Raw genomic sequence first — 20,236 nt, forward strand, 5'->3', positions numbered from 1 at the left:
TATAATTCACAAATCAAGTATTTACATCCTAACTTTAGCACCTCATCTTATCATCAGCATTTCATTACCATAGTAGTTGAGAACATGCAACTAATAGTAAGGAAATCAAAATGCACTGATGCTGCAAAGAAATGGCTAAGAAACAATTAAAAAGAGGTAAGTCATTGAAAAGGTTTTTCTGTCACACTATAGGTTACTAAGGACTCTTTTCTTTTAATTCTTAATAAAAAATATAGGAAGAATATATATCCTAAATGCTGCTTAATTATGTGGAAAGAGAATGGTTCAAAATTTCAATAACTTGCCTTCCTCTTACAGTAATTTGGAATAATTCTGAAAATTCAATTTTATGCTATGATTCAAGAATGATTATTCAGAATTTGCTTTGTAGCTAACCATGATATATTTTAGTTTGGCCAATGCAAGTGAATTCTAGTTCACAAGAAGTCATTTTATTGTACAAATAGAAATAATTGTCACAAATGATATTTTCCCAGGAAACAAGAAATTCCTTATATCTGATTCTAAAGTAAACGTCATACCACATAACAGATGAAAAACTTTTAGACAAGTAATTCAGCCATTCACTAAACTATCAGCGTTTCCTGATGAAAGAGAAGACTCTGACTATATGTATATTTAACTTGTCTATAATGGTAAAGGTTACAACTCTTTACTTATTAAGTGTAAACATATTTGAAAAAATGATTATGAACAATTACTAATACTATATTTTTTCCTATAACATGTCATATATAAAGTAAATCCATATTAACCAATGACCATTTTATATGGTTAATTTGTATAAATTTCTGCAATGAGAGAAGTGGCTATTCCAGCTTACTATGTCTCATGAAATTACCAATATTTTTTCATCTATCTGTTTTATTTCAGTAATAACATTTGGGAATACATCCTTTGGCAACACTATTCTTTAATTAAGAAATCTATACCAACATACTGTAGTCCTAATTTTTTTAAGTTCCCCAAATTATAACATTATCTTGAAATGAGAAGCTATTGTAATAACAATTAATAATCCATTTTAATCCTATTGAACATTGTTTAAATTTCCCCATCTCTCTTATCTCCTACGAACAGTACACACACACTGAAATAAAATTCAATTTCTAAATTTCAAAGCATGTATAGGAAACTAGGAACACATTTTTATGTTTGGGAAATATTTTTATTTGGCTAACAAAAACAGAATATAATTGTTATTTTTAAATATTTGGAGACTGGATTGGGAAAGAGCTCAAGAGATCAGCTATACCAACCATATCTTTTTAGGTGTGTCCACTTCTAGCATCTATTCTACATAATTTAAAATGATGTAAGCACTACAAGGTGCTATTTTTCTAACAGTAACAAACCTGAATCCTCTCCCATGTCTGATAATTCCACTTAGATTAGAGCACTCCAACCTAGATGTAATATTGTAAAAAATACCTGTACTATGGATGATGACAATGTGTTTAATTCTTTCTATAATACGTCATAACCAAAATATCTCTTAAATAACACTATAATACAGTCTGAATTATGTGTACAAGTATCACCACAAGAAAAGGACAAATTTCCATTTGAGATATGAGGAAAGGTTTCAGGAATGTGAACATTTCAAGAGACAGAATATGGGGCTGGAAGGCCATGGGGACACAGAACGGTAGCAATGGTTAGACAATGAATCTGATGACTAGAATAGTGCTGTAAAGAACAAACTTTTTGTAATAAGTTAACATTTTATCTATTAAAAAACAGATTAAGATTATATCCATATATAGTGGGATGTACAGTTGGCTTATGAGACACTAAATCTTTTATGAGTCACTACCAGAACAATTAAAAAAATGAGGTAGAATAACCTTTCTTTCATCAAGAAAAGCTGGGTTTTGGAGTAGAGGACAGGGGATGGGAAAATATCTCAAGGAAAATAATTTTCTGATTCTTGTACAAAATCATTTTATTACATTACAAAAATTCAATATACTTTAAACAAGCAAAGATAGGAAACAACCATGTGCAGTAACTAGGGTAGCCATTAGCCACATGTGTCTACTTGCCATGTAGTTAGTCTAAAGTAAAATGAACTTTCAGTGTAAAATACGTACCACTTTTGGAGACTTAACAAAAATTTAAGAATAGCTCCTTAATAATTGTTTATATTTATTACACGTTGAAATAAAGATATAAGTATATTGTGTTAAGTAAAATACATTATAAAAACTAATTTTGTCTGCTGTTTTTAATGTAGCTACTGGAAATTTTAAATTACACACACAAGTGACTCACATTATATTTCTATTAAACAGACCAACTGTAGAGGCTGGAAAACAAACAAACAAATATAATTTCCCAGCCTGCCTCCTTAGCTAGAAGTAGCCTTATATAAGGCATAAGCAGGAGTGTGCTAGAAATTTTTGGGAAAGCTTTTGAGGTTTCTGATACAAAAGGCTATTTCAGATGAAAAATACCTAACATACCACTTTTATCAACCTTCTCCCTTCTTTTTTGTCATGATGCCAGTAATTATAGTAGCCATTCTGAGATAATAAAGAGAAACTAACCGACCAAGCAGCTAACTATCTCCAGGCATCATATTATACAAGAAAAACTAAGCACCTTTTCATTTAAGCCACCGTAGTAAAGATACAGGATGAATTAGTCTAACATTTCATGTTGAGCTATAATTTTAGAAAGGCCAAAATGAAAGATAAATTTCAATTATTCATAAGACAAACTTTATTAAGTATGACAACCCTAAATTTATTCAATAACAGCCACATACCCAGCAAAAATTACAAAAGAATTTCTACATAATTACTTGAGAGTTCCATTTTAGTTTTCTAAAAATTCAAAGATACTAGTTTGGGCAGAAGTAAAAATTGACTGCCTAATAATGAAATCAGTGAAGTGATAAAAAAAATCTCAAGGTAATAGTTAAATTTTAACAACTCCTCAAATATATTGCACCAAATAGGTACATATATTCAGCAAAAAAAATCATTTATAACAGTACTACTCTTATAAAAGAAACATAATGTCCAGCAAACAACAGGTGCCACTACCACTGTCAAAACACACAACAGGTGTTCACTATCCATTTGAGAATGAATGGACAGTAGGCACTTGTAGTTGCATATTTCTGACAGAGGGTATAGAATCTCAGATAGCTATTAAATGTGTTGTTATTCAGAAGTTTAAATGAGACAAAATGGTTGCAGAATATTAAAATTTTTTCTTAAATACAGTTAAAAATACATTAGGACTCCTGGGTTAACTGATCTTATGGAATGGCTAAACTGCAGGATAAAAAGCTATTGGGAAAAAATGTATAAATAGAAAGTTACATTAAAAATAATTACAATGGGAATTCAACTCATGGAATTGCAATGGTAAAGAACTCAGAAAATCTAGTCTTCCATAAAAGCAATAAGAGTATGACAAAAATGAAAATCAACTTTTTCAGAACTCTAGAAATTAAACAAGACCTTACAACAATGTAAAGAACATTTAATCAAGAAAAATGAGTGAAATCTCAGTTGAGTGAGCTTTGGAACATATTAAATTGTCCTATTCCTACTGTCTATCCCAGCTCTTTTGCAGCCTGTGCCACACAATCATAGTAGTCATGAAAATCAGCAAACTAACAGCCACCAGAAAGGATATAACAAGTTTGAAACTCTTCCAAATCACCATCTCAGTGAACTGTCATTATTGAATTGTCTGGCAGCTTCTTAAAAATTGGCATCACAGAGCTTATCTTTAAATGACCTGAATCAGAGATTGCACAATGTGCACAGCTTTTGCCCTAGGCATATAACAAAAACAATCAGAGGCAATGATTAAGCACTGCAGCTTCCTGAAACAAACAAACAGAAAAAACCTTTCTTAAGGTGGAAAATGAGCTGTACATAGAGGTTTTGAAAATCTCCAACATATTCCTAGAAAGCCAGGAGGCAGTGCACATTTTTAGGGTTATGCCCATAACCAGAAAAGATCTGAGATATAATTAATATCATTACTCTGGCTGAACTTGAGGCTCTGCAAAAGGATAAAATGTAGGCCAAAGGAGATATACTCTCTGTGAAAGCTCTCATGCTGTGCCGCAAACACACACAGAAGACCTTGGGAAAGGCTAGGAGACTTATTTGTTCAAAGCCTTTAAGGATATTCTTGTCTTCAACTGACCCTTAGCTAACTGAGCAAAAATATCAATATCCACCTATGACAAAGAATACAAAGTTCACAGAAATTTTTTGGGAAAGACACTAAACAATCAAATAACAGAAACACAACACCATCAACACACCTTAGAGGAGGAGGATAAGATTACCAGAATTGATACATTGTCCATATCTTAAATGTCCAGTTTAAAAAAAAATATATATGAGGCATACAAAGAAACAAAACATTATGGCCCATATACCTGAATAGGAGAAATTTTAAGTGTCCCTGATAGGGGTGTCTGGGTGACTCAGTCACTTAAGTGTCTAACTCTTGATTTCAGCTCAGGTCATGATCTTACAGTTTTAACATCAAGCCCCACAATGGGCTCCATGCTGGGCATGTAACCTTCTTAAGATTCTCTCTCTTCCTCTCTCCCTCTGCCCCTCTCCTGCTTGTGTGGACACTCACTCTCTCTCTCAAAAAAAAAAAAAAAAAAAAATTAAATAAAAAAAAGTATCCCTGATAAAACCCAGACATTGGACATACTAGACAAAGACTTTAAATCAATTATTTTTAATTATTTAAAAAAAAAAGAAAAAAAAATTGAATTAAAATAAAAAGTATCCCAGATAAAACCCAGACATTGGAATTACTAGACAAAGACTTTAAATCAATTTATTTTAATTAATTATTTTAAATCAATTATAATCAATTTATTTTAAGACTTTAAATCAATTATGCTCAAAGGGCTGAAGGAAAGTATGCACAAAGAACCAAAGATAATTTGGTAAGAACAGTATCTCACAAATAGAGTCAATAAAGAGAAAGAAATTACTAACAGGAACCAAAATTAAAATTTGGGTTGAAAGGATAAAAATGAAAAAAAAAAGACAAAAATGAGAATAATGGTATTCAATAATTTTACTACAATCACTCCAAGTAGTTCTCCAGTCACCAGGGAATGGAATTATAGATCAATAACAGAGAAAATTGGTACATTCACAAATACATGAAAATGAAAAAATACACTACTAAATAACCAATGAATCAAAGAAGAAATCACAAGGGAAATTAGATGAATGAACAGAATATAATAACATATCAAAAATAATGACATGCAGCAGAGGAGGCTATAGAAAGAAATTTATAACTGAAAATGCCTATATTTGAAAAGCAGAACAAATCTCAACTCAATAATCTAACCTTCTATCTTAAGAAACTAGAATAAGAGCAAACAATTCCATACAAAGCAAATGGAAGTAAACAATTCCAACTAGAGGAGAAACAAATAAAATAGAGAACAGAAAAATAGGAGGCAAAATAAATGAAATCAAAAAATTGGTCCTTTGAAAATATTAATAAAACCCAATAAACCTTTAGCTAGACTGATGAAAAAAGAGGAAATATGATATACAATACTACAATAAAGAATGAAAGAGAGAATATGCCAAAACCAACTCAAGAATAAATAGAAAATCCAAATAGACATATAATAAGTAGACTGACTAAAAGCATAATAAAAAATTTTCCCATAAAGAATAGCCCAGCCCCATCTAGCTTCAGTGGTGAATTAGACCACATGTTTAAAGAATTAAAACCAACCCTTCATAAACTCTTCAAGAAAAGAGGAGGACACACTTCCTAACCCATTCTGTGAGGGCATTATTACACTAATACCAAATCCAGACAGAGATGTCACAATAAAAAACAAATACAAAACAACAACAACAAAGTACACATCAATATTCATTAAGAGTATTGATGTAGAAAATACACAAACAATACTAGAAAATGGAATACAACAATACATAAAAAAGGATCATATACCATGACCGAATACTTTTTATCCCAATTTTAGATTGGTTTGAAATAAAAAAATCAATTGCTACAATACACAACATCAATAGAATAAAATACAAACCACATGATCATCTCAACAGATGCCAAAACAGCATATGAGAAATGAATGCTTTTTCATGATAGAAGCACCCAAGAAATTAGGAAGAGAAGAAAACTTGCTCAGCCTAATAAAGGGTATCTACAAAAAAGTCCTCAGGTAACAGCATATGTCCCCCTAAAATCAGAAATAAAACAAGGATGTACACTCTGGTCACTTACATTTAACATTGTATTCGAGGATGTAGCCAGAGAAATTAGGTAAGTTAAAGGTTGAAAAAAAAATTTGTTATTAGAAATTAATAAGTAAACAATCACTATTTGCAAATGACATGGTATTCTATACAAAAAATCCTCAGCAATCAATATACATTCCTTTCAGGTACACATGGAACATTCTTCAGAATGGGTCACATATTAGGTGACCAAACAGGCCTCAACAAATACAAGAAGATTGAAATCATACCATCCACCTTTTCTCACCACAATGCTATGAAACTAGAAATCAACCACAAGAAAAACTCTGGAAAGACCACAAATACATGGAAGTTAGACAACATGCTTACTAAACAATGAATGGATCAACCAGGAAATCAAAGAAGAAATTTAAAAAAAATACGTGGGAAAAAATGAAAATACGCAATGGTCCAAAATCTTCGGGATGCAGCAAAAACAATCCTAAGAGGTGAGTAGATAGCAATACAGACCTACCTCAAGGAGCAAGAAAAATCTCAAATAAACAACCTAACCTTATACCTAAAGGATACAGAAAAAGAACAACAAATGAAGCCTTAAAGCCAGCAGGAGGAAGGAAATAATAAAGATCAGAGTAGAAATAAATGATCTACAAACCAAAAGAATAGATCAGTGAAACAAGGAGCTAGTTCTTAAAAAAAAAAAAAAAAGATACAATTGATAAACCACTAGCCAGACTTATTATAAAAACTATTAAAATGTACACAAGTTCAGCAAGGTTGCAGGATATAAGGTCAATTTAAAAAAATAAAGTATATGCTGAGAAACTTAACAGAATACCATGCGGGAGGGGAAGGAAAAAAAAAAAGTTAGAGAGGGAGGGAACCAAACCATAAGAGACTCTTAGAAACTGAGAATAAACTGAGGGTTGATGGGGGGTGGGAGGGAGGGGAAAGTGGGTGATGGGCATTGAGGAGGGCACCTGTTGGGATGAGCACTGGGTGTTGTATGGAAACCAATTTGACAATAAATTTCATATTAGAAATATAATAAAATAAAATGAAAAAATCAATTATATTTCTATACACTTGGAATAAACAGTTTGAAAAGGAAATTAAGAAATTCCATTTACAATAGCATACAAAAAAATTCAGGAATAAATTTTAAAAAGAAAGGAAAACATATACTGAAAAATACAAAACCTCATTGGAAAAATTAAGGAAGATTTATGACACCTAAAGTACAGGTGGTGAGGAAAATTAGATACACTGGATTTCAAAAAAGTTTTTTTAAATTTTATGCTTCAGAGGACACTAAATGAAAAAAATAAAATGAAAAGAAAACCCACAGAATAGAAGAAATGTTTGCAAATTATATATTTGATAAGGGTCTAGTATCCAGGATATATTTAAAAAATCCTTATAAGTCAACAATTAAAAGACAAGCAACTCAATTAAAAAGGGGTAAATGATATGAGTAGCTAATTCCCACAGATAAGCAAATGACCAAAAACAATATAAAGGATGCTGAACATCAGTAGTAAGAAAAGAAATACAAATCAAAACTACGAGATATCACTTCACACCCAACAGAATAGCTATAAAACAAAACAAAACAAAACACAAGAAAAACAAACATTAGAAAGGACACAGAGAAAATAGACGCTCATACATTCCTGATGGGAATATAAAATGATGCATTGACTTTGGCAAACAGTGGCAATTCCTCATAAACATTAACTTCACTTATATGATCTAGCAATTCTACTTCTAGATATATATACCTAGGAGTACTGAAAACATACCTACACACAAATACTGCAACACAAATATCCATAGCAGCATTTATTTGTAATAGTCAAAAAGTAGAAATCACCCAAATTTCTAGCAACTGATGGATGGTTAAACAAAATGTGGAATATACATACAATCTAACATATTTAGTCATGAAAATAAAGAATTGATACATGCTATAACAAGGATATATCTTGAAAATAGGCTAGATGAAAAAGCGACACACACAAAGTCAGGTGTTATATGAGTCCCTAAATGTCAAATGTCCAAATGAACAAATCCATAGAGAGAAAAAGTAGATCAGTGGTTGACAGGGGGACAGGAGTAAAGGGAAATGGGGAATGACTGGTAATAAGTACCAGTTTTTCTTTTAGTTTCACAATCCAGTGAATACAGTAAAACAAACAAAAAAAATGTTAAAACAATCAGTTATGGAGCACAATAGCCATGGAAGAAAACAATAAGAAATTACAAAACTGATGAAAGAAAATAGATCATAAAAATAAAACCATAGGTAATCCACACATTGCAGCTATATCAGTTATATCAAACATGGAAGTTAATACAACAATAAAGGACAAAAAAGAAATTTTAAAAATGAGAATTTAAGTAGAAGACATTAATCTAAAAAAAAAAAATCTGGGGCGCCTGGGTGGCTCAGTCTTTTGAGTGTCCAACTTTGGCTCAGGTCATGATCTCGCGGTTCATGAGTTCGAGCCCTGTGTCGGGCTCTATGCTGACAGTGAAGAGCCTGGAGCCTGCTTCAGATTCTGTGTCCCCCTATCTCTCCGCCCCACCCCTGCTTGTGCTCTGTCTCTCCCTGTCTTTCAAAAATGAATAAACATAAAAAACAATTTTTTAATTAAAAATTAAAAAAAATCGAATGCAAATTCTAGCATGAAAAAGTATGATACCTAAAATTAAAAATTCAATTAATAGGCTTTAGTAACCAATTAGATGTATAAAGCATGTAAATAATGAATATGAAGCTAAACCAGCAAAAAGAAAAAAAAAAAAGTCCAAATCAAAGTAGAGATAGCAAAAAGGATAGGGAGCAGAATAGAAAAAAGGAGATGAAAGGATATGGGACAAGGTGTAACACACATATATTTGATGTTTCAAAGAAGGAAAATGGAAAAAAGAATGGAGCACAAGCAATATTTGAGTAGATACTAGCTGAGACTTTTCCAAATCTTATGAAAGACATTGAGCTTATTAGACTTGAAGACTTCTATAAATACCAAGAAAGATTATAAATACAAAGAATAGCACAACTAGCACATCTTAATAAAACTAATAAAAATCAAAAAGAAAAACATATCAAAGCTGCTCGAGAAGACAATGTTTTCATAGAAGCAACAAGAGGATTGCAGTTGATCTATATAAAAAAATGGGAGACAGAAGATAATGTAATGACATATTTGAAGTATTCAAAAAAATAACCTAAAATACATTTCAAAAATTAAATAAAAACTGGGGCGCCTGGGTGGCGCAGTCGGTTAAGCGTCCGACTTCAGCCAGGTCACGATCTCGCGGTCCGTGAGTTCGAGCCCCGCGTCGTCGGGCTCTGGGCTGATGGCTCAGAGCCTGGAGCCTGTTTCCGATTCTGTGTCTCCCTCTCTCTCTGCCCCTCCCCCGTTCATGCTCTGTCTCTCTCTGTCCCAAAAATAAATAAACGTTGAAAAAAAAATTAAATAAAAACAAAGATATTTTCAGAAAAATAATAAGTAAGGAATAGAGAATGATTCCAGACAGAATATCCTAGGAAAGAAAGATGATCATCATAACGGTACATATGAAGGTATATGTATATAAATGGATATACAGTTCTTTATTGTGGTATAGAGCAAAAGTGTTAATGTTTTATGCACTTTAAAATATATGTAGAATTAAAATAAATGCCAACAATAATATGGAATGCTAAAATACGCTAAGGGTTTTGAATGGTCTGAAAGGATAGTATGATTTCTACAGTTACCACTAAAACAATAACAAAAGAAAGTCTAATGAATTAATGGAAGTAGGGATGCTACACTAATGAATACTTAATAAATGCAAAAGAGTGTAAGAAAGGAGAAAAAAAGTACAAAGAATAGATGGAACCAACAACAAATAGAAATATGAAAAGACTGAAAACAAAATTTACATTAAATTATAAATGAACTAAGTACTCCAATTAAAAGGAAACATTACAGACTGGATTTTAAAAACAGCAATAATTATATGATGCTTACAAAGGATACACTATGCAAATACTAATCAAAACAAACTGGTCTAGGTACAAAAAGTAGATTGTAAGAAAGAAATTTTATGAGTTGAAACAGGACAGTCCCAACTCAACAAAAAAGTATAACAATTTAAAATCATATGCATGTAATTTTAAATATACATACATACACATATGTGCGTATACATACATAAGTCAAAACGTTTCAGAATTAAATGGAGAAAAACATTCACAATCATAGTAGGAGACTGAATGAACATTAACAGAAAATTGCACAACACATAAAAGTTATAAATAGCCTGATTAACAGAGTATAGCCAGAAGTATCTTTGTCATGTTTCCAGGAAATACTAACCAATAATGACCATATGCTGGATCAGAAGCAAATCACAAAAAAATTTAAAGGATTGTAACTATATAGAATATGTTCTCTGACCACTGTAGATTTATACTAGAAGTCATATTAAAAAGACAGAAAATCTCCAAGTGTCTGGAAATTAAGAAATACATTTTTAAATAGCTCACTGGGAAACTGTGTATCATAATGGTGACTGGAAAATATTTTTACTGAATGATAATAAGAGTATAACTAACTTTTAGAATACAACAGAGAGAATATTTAAAGCATTAAACATATACATTAGGCAGAAGAAAATCTAAAAATCAATGATCTGAACTTCCATATAAAGAAAAACCTTGAAAGGAGATAAATTAAATATAAGGAAAGAAGAAAGGAAATAAAGATATGAGTAGAAATGGATGAAACAAAAACATACAGTAGAGAAACTCAACAAGGCTAAAAAACTGGTTCTTTAAAAAGACTAATAAAACTGAAAAAACTGTAAGTAAGACCAATCAGAAAAGAGAAATATCACAAATTATCAAATTTAGGAACTAAAAATAGGACATCATTACAGAACCAACAATTGTTAAAATGATAAAAGGATATTATGAAAAAAAATTATGCCAATGTATTTGAGGATTTAGATTGAAAGAAAATTTTCTTGTAAAACATAATTCACTGCACCTAAAAACCCCCCACATAATGGTCAGTAATAAGTGGGAGCTGAGATCAGTAAAAGTACTAAATTATATTTGAAACGTTTTATTTCTTCAAGTCACCATATATTAAGAACTGTAATTTAATACTTGTTTTCTTATGTTTAATAAAGGTCAAAGAAACAAAGTAAAAAATATACTTGATTATTTTAATATATTTTTTTAAATTTTAAAATGTGAAGTTCAGTAAACTGGCATCACTAAAATTTGGTTAACAACACCCAGGGAGACTATAAGACACCAAGACACCTCAGAAAAAGAGTACCTAAGAAGAAATAAAAGCATCTGGAAAACTAGGCTGCATCACGGCAAACATGACACAGCTATATTTTCTCATTTAACATTCACAACAAAAGAATATTGGAGTACGCTCAAATCTCTAAAATTTCTCATATACAAGGGGCTACTGGGTTCAATTTTCACATATAATTTTCCCATTTGGGTTAAAATAAACAAAAAGTGATAATATACACTCTGATTTGTTAGAAACGATTATGCTTGCTCATTTGTCTAACACAAAAAGCTCTAAATATTCTGACATCCAAAATAGTTTTTATCATTTATATACAAGCTATAAATTCCTGTAATTAAGATGACTAATACATGATGAAATATTCTTTCATAGATAGGCAGGACTAAGGAATAATTTATTAAGTCACAATTGTGGTTTCCTATACCTAAACAGTTAATGCAAACAGTATTTTTTACCTAAAGAGATGTCATGCTGAATACCTGCTTTCCTGAGAGTTAGAAATCTGGTACTTGCTGGGTAGAAGGTGTTCACGTTTACACCCCAGTAAACACCTTGGGCAGTAACTCCCTAATGAGCTTACATGGTAGAGACAAAGTTTCAGATATGTTGTCACAATTTGATGCTGGAGGAATTAAGCATGTTCTGTATGACTGCATCACGAAAGGACTATTAAAAGCTTGAACCTGTTTTTTCCCAGGCTTTGCTTCATGTGCCTTTTCCTTTGGCTGAGTTTGCTTTATATTCTTTGTCTATAATAAATCTCATCCACGACTATGACAACATGACAAGTCCTGCCAGTTCTTCCAGGACTCTCTCATCAACTTAGGGGTGGCCTTTGGGACTCCTGACACAGCACTGCTTATTTATTTTCAAGTTACATTGAAGTAAAATTACAAGAGGGCTAAGAATCTATAATCCAGTATGACTGACTTGGTTCAAAGTCTATCCCATTTCCATGATCTCTTTTCAAGAAAACTTCTCAGTAAAGTGATTTTCTTTTCTCCCCTTCTCCTCCAGTCAGGGTTACTGTTCCCACTGAAACTTTTCCTATCAAGTTCACCAGTGACTTCAGTAATGTTTGCATCATTCTTACTTATGCTTGTTGTCATGGAATAATTATTAATGGTGTCCTCTTTCACTATCAAAAATGTCCTGGTTAAAAAAGGAATTATGTGGTCACCCCATGAATGACTACAGTGCTAAAAACAATGATCAATTCTTAGTCCTCACCTTATTTGACCTCTGGACATTACTGGATAGTTGATTATTTCCTCCTCCTAGAAGCACTTTCTTTGGTTAGCTTCTAGGATACCCCATTCCCTTGTTTACCAGTGAGCTCTCCTCCTCAAACTGCTTTGCTGGATACTATTGTTATTTCCCATATCCAGTGTGCCCAGGGTTTACTCCTTCCCTCTTCTAGCTATACTCATACTCCAAGTAATCTCATTTAGTCCCTTGGATTTAAACATCTGAATAATGACTCCCAAATTCATATTGCCACCCCTGACTTCTCTCTTCGACTTCTAAGTAGGCTATCCACCTGCCCATGTGATCTCTCTTTTAGTGTCTAATAGGCACCTAAAATTCAACATATCTAAAACCAAGCTCCCAATTCCTACCCATATCACCACTACACAGCCAAACCTCTTCTCCCATCTTCTCTACTATGTCAGTTAAATAATATTATCCAGTGTTTTAGACCCATAAATGTTGTGTGATCTTTAACTTTTTCTCTCATACTACTTATCTAGCCCATAAGCTAATTTTGTTGGTACTGCCTTTATTTCATATCAAAAATGAAATATCTTCCACTGCCATCATGCTAGTCCAAGCTATAAATATTCTTCCCCCTGGCTATTAAAATAACTGAACTGGTCTCCCTTATTCCAATCTTGCCCTCTTATATATAGTCTATTCTCCACATGGAAACCAAAGTAAACCCTTTAAAACATAACTCTAATCATACCACTAACTTAAAAGCTGCCATGGCATCCTACCACACTTGAAATAAAATCCTAAGTTCTCATCACAGCATCTGACTAGTCAGAAGTAATCTCTCCTACTCTCTGACCATCTACTCACTCCAATTATAAAACCTTCTAGCTATTCCTCAATCACAGCAAGCACATTCAATCTTGAAGGCTTAACACTTTTCTTTTCCTCTCCCTGAAGTGTTCTTCCTCTTATATTTGTACAACTTGTTACCTTATTTCATGAAGGTATTTGCTCAAGTGTTCTTTTTCAGAAAAGCCTAAAACTCAGTAGAGTCCTGATAACTCTACTTAAAAAAGTTTTATAATTTTATTTCTATTTTCCCCTTACACTCAAATAATTTATATGTCGCTACCTGATACTGTATATTTAATCATTTATTAATTCTATTTTCCTCACTAGAATGTGGACTTCATGACGTTAGAGACTAATCTCTTTTTTCACTGCCATTTTCTCAATGTTTAGTCCATTGTAGAAACTCAGTAAATATTTGTCAAATAATTGCATTATTCATGGAAGGGTACATAAATGAATACAGGCATCTGTACATATATAAATCTGTAAGCCCTGAGTCTTACCAGCTGCCCTCATTACTTGAACATGATGATGTCACTTGACATGTGTCATACATATCTGCTCAAGGTAAACAAAGATATAAGACTTACTGTCAGTTATAGAAAATGACTCTATTGCCAGACCACACAGTTTAAATCCCAGCCCTGCCACTGACTGCAGAAAAGACCTTTGTCATTCAAATGAAGATAGAAACTATATATACCTGATAGTGTTGAAAAGATTAAATGAATTTATATATATGCAAATCACTTTGAACAGTGACAACATATAATAACTGCTATACAAACGTTAGTTGTTATTATTGCTATGTATAATTTTGAGAAATAAGAATAATAGTATCTTTCTATTTTTAGAGAAAAGTATCTGTAAATAGTTTGAGTAACATTCATTTTTCTGTGTACATTGCTGACATTCAGGAACTAAGCATATCTTGTAACGTCTCTAAAATTATTCAAAGAGATTTACTCTTTTAAAAGACAGAGACCAGCCTGTAAACCACTTCATACCAAAAAACAGCATCTATAACATAAAAGTAACTGTACAATAAACAGAAGCAAAAAAACTACTAGTATTATAATAAAACATGCACACAAAGCAAAAGTCAAAAAACTCAGTAAATAATAGGGGTAGGAAAAATAATGACAATTTTTAAAATTAAAAATAAGTTTTAGTGTGTGAGGAAAAAAAAAATCGTATCATAAAAAAGTCTCTAACAAAGTTCAAACTATTGCTTAGAATGCTGGCTCCCAATCTTCTCCAAATCCCACTATTTATGCTCCCCTCCCACACTGACTTGTATAATAAATAAGATATTACAAACTGGTGGAGGGTGACTTCTGAAGCTAGGTCATAAAAAACACTGTACTACCATCATGCTTTGTTGAATCACTTCCTGTGGAGGAAGCTACTCGCCATATTGTAAAGACACTCAAGCAACTCTTTGGAGAGGCCTCTTGCCAACAGCCATGTGAGTGAGTCACCTTACAGGTGGGTCCTCTAGCCTCAGGAAAACCTTCAACAACCTGACTGACAGCTTCAGTGCAACAAATGAGAGACTGCATCTCAGCACCACCCTGCATAGCTGCTCTCAAATTCCTAACCTACAAAAACTATCAGATAATAAATGTTTATTAATTTTAAGCCACTAAATTCTAAGATAATTTCTCATACGTCAGTAGAGACTTAATAGATTAAGAAAGAAATTCCATGAGTCATTCAATCTGAAAACATCTGAAAAAAGCTTCTAGGTCAGATGGTAGAAGGTATATTTGCAAAACAAAAAGTAAATGACATGAGAGGCAGTCCTAAAGGAGACTCATCCAGGTCTCACGTTGAATAAGCACATGCCTTTTGAACAGCATTTTTATAGAAGACTTACAATCTGAAGAAGTAACTGACCATTCCTGAATAAACAAGTTTTCATTCATGGAAATAATATTCAAATATATTTGTCTAAATCATGGAAAGAGCCCAAATGTCCATCAACTGATAAATGGATAAAGAAGATTTTATATATACAATGAACTACTACTTGGCAACAAGACACAGTGAAATCCTGCCATTTGCAACAATGTGGATGGAACTGGAGGGTTTTTTTTTGCTAAGTGAAATATATGTCAAAGAAAGACAGACATCATATTTTTTCGCTCATAAGTGGAACTTGAGAAACTTAACAGAAGACTATGGGGGACAGTTTCAAACAGAGAGGGAGGCAAACCCATAAGAGACTCTTAAATTCAGAGAACAAACTGAGGGTTAATGACAGGTGCAGGGAGAAGGAAAAATGGGTAATGGGCATTGAGGAGGACAACTGTTAGGATGAGCACTGGGTGTTGTATGTAAGTGATGAATCACAGTACTCTATATCCCTGAAACCAAGAGCACACTGTGTACACTGTATGTTAGCTAACTTGACAATAAATTATATTAAAATATAATATAAGAGAACTGGAGCATACAGGACTATTTCACAAACTTCTGTCAATTCAATTGGTTTGATAGACCATTCCAAGTATTACCCCCACTTAATTCTTATTTCTCCTTAAATTTTAAGATTGTAAGAAGACTATCCGAGGTTAGTTATTTTCTAAAATGATAGGACATTATGACTTGTGACCCATCGTTAAATAATACCAAAATTAGGGGCACCTGGGTGGCTCATCGTTTAAGTGTCCAACTTGGGCTCAGGTCATGATCTCCCGGTTTGTAAGTTTGAGCCCTGCGTCGGGCTCTGTGCTGACAGCTCAGAGCCTGGAGCCTGTTTCAGATTCTGTGTCTCACTCTCTCTCTGCCCCTCCCCTGCTCATAGTCTATCTCTCTCTCCATTTCTCAAAAAATTTAAAAAATTTATTTAATAATGTTTAATAATAAACATTAAGATAAAAATTTAATAATAATAAAAATTTAATAATAATAAATTAGTCATATAACAGCATGACACTGGAAAAGGGATATTAGAATCTATACGGGTAGTTTTTTCCACTTCCATGTATAAAGATTTATCTAATATAACATAACACTGAGACATATAATTAACAGATTTAATATCTTAATTAAAAACAAAAGCAAATCTAGGGGAGCATGGGTGGCTCAGTCGGTTAAGCATCTGACTTTGGCTCAGGTCTTGATCTTGTGGTTTGTGAGTTCAAGTCCCACATCAGGCTCTGTGCTGACAATTCAGAGCCTGAAACCCGCTTCAGATTCTGTGTCTCCCTCTCTCTGCCCTCCCCTGCTCATGCTCTCTCTCTTTCTCTCACTCAAAGAATAAATAAACATTTAAAAAAGTTAAAAAATAAATAAAAGCAAATCTAAAACTTAAGAAGGGGAACAAAATTTTAACCTTGTATATCTTCACTTTCAAAGTCCTCTTTAATATTTACAGTTGTGGGGTCGCCAAACTGTGGTTTTCAACCAAAAAGCAAGAAAAAATTATCTTAAACATACAGCAAAAAATCATTTGTTATACAAATTGGGGGGTGGGTCCTTGATTTTTTAAATAAAGTAAGTTTCTCTGGACCTATTTCTGAATGATTCTTGTTTCTTTTAATCTACTTTTAGGAAATTTATTTGTGGAAAATGTCATGAAACAAGACATTGAATTACATGTGGTAGTTCATTACATTTCTCCACTCCAACAAATGTGAGTTATCCCCATTAATAGAGGGAAGGACAGACTTAGGTGAACTTTACGGTGTATATATATATACGGTATACATACACACACATATACATATATATATATATATATATATATATATAATACATAAGCTTTTATTAAAATATGTAATTTTAACATACATTACGGGTTTCTGTCCAGATAAAGAAGAGAAAGCAAGTAAGAGTGCCAGGAAAGAACTATAGAAGGTTGCCTCTTTCACAGTTTCTTATTTATTTGTTTATTTTATTTAATTTTTTTTAAAAGTTTATTTATTTTGTGACAGAGAGACAGCGTGAGGAGGGGAGGAGCGGTGAGAGAGGGAGACACAGAATCTGAAGTAGGCTCCAGGCTCTGAGCTGTCAGCACACAGCCCATGCGGGACTCAAACTGACAGACCAGGAGATCATGACCTGAGCCGAAGTCCTATGCTCAACCGACTGAGCCACTCAAGCACCCTCACGGTTTTTTTTCTTTTTTCTTTAAATAAAAATCCAATTTGCAAAAGTTCATGGCAATACTTCTATAGACACCAATATATACTGGGTAACCACAAGACATAGCACATGAAAATACGCTAATGTTCCTGCCTTTAGGAAATATGTTCCCCAGCAAGATTCATGAGCTCAAACACTGGCACTCACTATTTTACACACCACCGTAAGAAGCATACCCTTAAGACAATGGACTTGGGGCGCTTGGGTGGCTCAATTGGTTAAGCGTCCAACTTAGGCTTAGGTCATGATCTCCCAGTTTGTGAGTTCGAGTCCCGCACCGGGCTCTGTGCTGACAGCTCGGAACCTGGAGCCTGCTTCGGATTCTGTGTCTCCCCCTCTCTCTCTGCCCTTCCTATGCTTGTTCTGTGTCTCTCTGTCTCTCTTAAAAATAAATAAATAAACGTTAAAAAAAAAAAAGACAGTGGCCTTTTCCTTAAGGAAATACAATATGGGTACAAAGTGTATAAAAACAAGAGAATCGGGAAAGATATGATGATAAGCTGTTAAATTAAGGAAAATGATTCATTAAAAAATAGGGGCGCCTGGGTAGCTCAGTCGGTTAAGCATCTGACTTCAGCTCAGGTCATGATCTCACAGTCTGCAAGTTCGAATCCCATGTCGGGCTCTGTGCTGACAGCCTAGAGATTGGAGACTGCTTCAGATTGTGTCTCCCTCTCTCTCTGCCCCTCATCTGCTCACACTCTCTCTCTTTCTCAAAAATGAACACGCAAAAAAATGTTTTTAAATAAACCAAAGTGTCGACAGTATGTATATTACGTGTCTGTGTGTGTGTGTTGGGTATGTATGTAAACTCTGCAGTCTTCAATCCTAAAAAAATAGATTTGGGTAAATTAAAAATTTGACAGTAAATAGAGAAAGGTCTATAGGTTGTCCTGAGATATGATGTGGTTGGGAATGAAGAAAAGAGGCAGGGCTACAAACCTGCCATTCGGGGTATAGGTTATAATTAAAAAGAAATGGTTCCAAGTTGTACTATCTTACAAAGGATTCACTTCTCTGAAATAATTAGATAGAAGGAATTTCATTCTCTGATAGATTCTATGCAGGACCATTTATTGCTTCTTGATATAATTTCTGACACAGTACATACAAACTCAAGGATAAAGATGGTGAGCCTCAATAACATGTTTTGTTATTCTAGGATTTTAAGTATACATGTTAAAGGCCTATTGTTGAAATTTGTTACATAAAAATTTTATATCTACTGAATAAAAACTGTAAGGGTAAGGAAAAAAATAAGAAAAAAAAGACAAAAGAAAGCTTAAGAAGAAGATATCAAAATTGCTTAAGTATATTCAAATCATATAAAAAAGAATGGAAAGGGTAAAGCAGTATCACATTTTGGAAAACTGTCAGTTGATAACTGAAGATTTAAAATGAACTATGGTAGTTATGGAGAAAGCAAAAATTAAAATGTTAAAAATTAAAAATTAAGACAAACTGCCAAACAAAACAATGTTACCACTAACTAAGGCAATCTTACCACTACTATCAGTGACATTACTGGGAAGCCACTTGTAATTTTCGATGTTAGTTGTTGCTTCTAATAATGGATATCTTGGAATTTCTTAGAAAAACTCTATGCGCTGGTTCTGGGATCCCTTCTGTCCTTAGAATCAAGCTTCTTCCATTTGTTTTGTGTTTTAGGATGCTGCTTAAATTGGTCTGAAAAAGGACTCTTCCGCACCTTCCCCAACCCAAAATCTCTGAATACCACTATTTCACAATACTATAAAAACTGAGAACTATTTGGATGAAATAAAACATGTAATTCTTTGATAGATCAAACAGAAGAAACCGTAAGTGGGTACTATTAATTACTTCTTTACTATTTATCTGAGCATCTAAATAGACTCTCCTTACTATTAAAAAAGCACAACTGGAAGGATGTAAAAGACTATACATTACTGGAGGACAGGACTACATATACCATTTCACAGCACCCTCACTGCAGTCCCATGATGACTGGGGTGTTAATTTTATAATACATTTGTTCTCCCTGAATGGATCATCGCACAGAAATAATAACAAGTATATATAGCATACCTGCTCTTTGATGGAGTCTTACTCTATGTACCATTTCAACAATAAAAACGTTTTGCTCCCACTGTGGCATATTTCAAAATGTGTCAGCATGTGCATCTGTTCAAGCATTAGTGCCTATGAAAGGGATGCTTTTCATCTTTTCAAATTTTCTAATAAGAACATTGTATTGATTTTTTAAAAAAAACATCAAGAAACCTACCGAGGTTCCCACAAAAAAAAATATATAAGTATCTTTTTACTTTTAAAAAGATGGATTACAAAAAGCAGCAATATGAAAAAAAAGACAAAATATCTCTAAGAAAATTTGCAAATGCTATTTTACCTTCACTGTTACTAAAATTTTCTGAAAGTTAA

The 20,236-nt window shown here is 33.0% G+C and overlaps 1 protein-coding gene across 6 annotated transcripts in view; it reads right to left on the bottom strand.

The window, feature by feature from the left end:
* PHKB (phosphorylase kinase regulatory subunit beta) overlaps positions 1-20,236 on the bottom strand; it is a 265,138-nt gene that overhangs the window by 167,108 nt on the left and 77,794 nt on the right. The window lies entirely within an intron of this gene.

The sequence above is a fragment of the Puma concolor genome, chromosome E2 (assembly GCF_028749965.1).
Source record: "Puma concolor isolate L17-30 chromosome E2, mPumCon1.1.hap2, whole genome shotgun sequence".
Taxonomy (NCBI): Eukaryota; Metazoa; Chordata; class Mammalia; order Carnivora; family Felidae; genus Puma; species Puma concolor.